The following is a 1,879-nucleotide window of genomic DNA, read 5'->3' on the forward strand; positions in this document are numbered from 1 at the left end:
GGATGTGCCCCTGAACTGGGACACAGCTATAGTGTATCCTTGCAGTCTGATTAACATGTAATCGCATTTTCTTCTGCACTGCCTGTGTTTACTGCCACTGACTGTAGATGAGTGGAAAAGTGTGAAAAGCTCCAGCTGGGTTTGAGTCGTGCTGTGTGTGTGCCTGCGTGTTCACCTCTGTGAAGGGGCGTCCGTGTTGATGTGCAGGAGATTCGAACACAACAGGGACCCACTCATAAAAACACTGCTCCACAGGACACCTAATAGTCAAAACTCCACAGGAGACCTTTAACAATATTTTAATGTTTTCTCATGTCTAACTTTCTGTCATCTCTCATTTTAATGTCATTAAGCTACATATAAACTGTTTTTGTCAGGTGATGTTAATGAGCTAATGATCTGAGTCTGCTTGATGGTAACAAGTGGTATTTAAGAACTGAGATCAAACTACTGGTCTAATTCCATTGTTTAACATGAAAAACTGAAAAAGGAGTAAAATAAAACAACTAAATGGTGAGTTCAGCTGTATTTAATCTCAGTGATGACACATGTTGCGCAGGAAGTGACTCATCGCAGGTTTAATCAGCTGACATTCAGCAGACAAGGACAACTGTCTCATTCTCTGTGTTTAAAAACATATAGAAGTAGTAGTACACTTGTTTTGCTATATATATATATCTATATATATAGATATATATATATAGATATATATATATATATAAAGACAAAGTCAACAGAGGAAACGCAACATTACATATTAATTGTAATATATGGGCATTCATGTACATTCATACTGAGTTTCAGGCTTTAGAGATTCAAGCTACTCCACCAAAAACAGAACTGCAGCATAAAAATAGTGGAGAAAAGAGCTGTGTAAGAAGACAGAACGTGATACAGCCCTGTACAGTGGACAATACTCCTCATTCTTCTTCACTCTGTGGTGCTGCTTCGCCTCATTGTTATACAGCATATTAAACAGGAGGTCATTTCATCACATCCACTTCAGCATGTCAGTAAACTGCTGACTTCCACACTGACCCCTGCCACCAACTTCTCTGATTTGCTGGATATCTGAGGTCACTGGATCACAGCTACTTAACCCTGATGCCTTTAAAAGAAGCATAACGTGACTTTTTTCCCCCCTCATCCAAATAAATGGTAATTTTATCCAAGGAATCTCAGATAAAGGGACCATGGAGCTGATGTGGGACTCAGCATTGTGCTAAATGGCTCTTATGTGTGGTGTAGTGTAGTGTAAGCATAGGCACTTCATATCATGCAGCTGACAGTCATTTCATAGATGACTTATGCTTTCTGTGCAGATCATAAGTCAAGGACAGATTCAATTAAATGCAACAAGAACAACTCAGCTGGTTGTGAACTAATGGCTGAGACAGGCGAAGCAAACAAGGTAGATTTACGAACAGAAGCAGCGGTGTCTGGTTGTAATAGTTCAGACTGCCACGAGGTGCCTGTTTTTGCAGTTTTGTCTATGTGTTTATGTGTGTGTGTGTGTGTGTGTGTGTGTGTGTGTGTGTGTGTGTGTGTGTGCGTTTTGTACAGCAACAGCCGAGGACATGCTGTGGCATTAACACATCAAGCATGACTGCTACTGTGAGGGCTGAATGGCTGTAGTTTGTCTGAGCATTAATGCTCAGTAGATACTGTATACTCTGAATCGCAAACAAATACAAGTCAATCAATCCTGTAAGAAAGTAACAATTCTTTATAAAACATACAAAATCTGCTAGTGTGGCTTACAATAAAATCAATAGACAAAGGCCTCTCTACAGTTTATTGACATCTTGTTTGATTTAAAGGGACATTCCAGTGATTTGATGCATGTGCAACTTGCAAGACTGAAGCAGCAGATGCTCAT

Source organism: Seriola lalandi, unplaced genomic scaffold, assembly GCF_002814215.2.
Source record: "Seriola lalandi dorsalis isolate HSWRI2012SDOR001 ecotype SW California unplaced genomic scaffold, Sedor1 jcf7180002054931, whole genome shotgun sequence".
Classification (NCBI taxonomy): domain Eukaryota; kingdom Metazoa; phylum Chordata; class Actinopteri; order Carangiformes; family Carangidae; genus Seriola; species Seriola lalandi.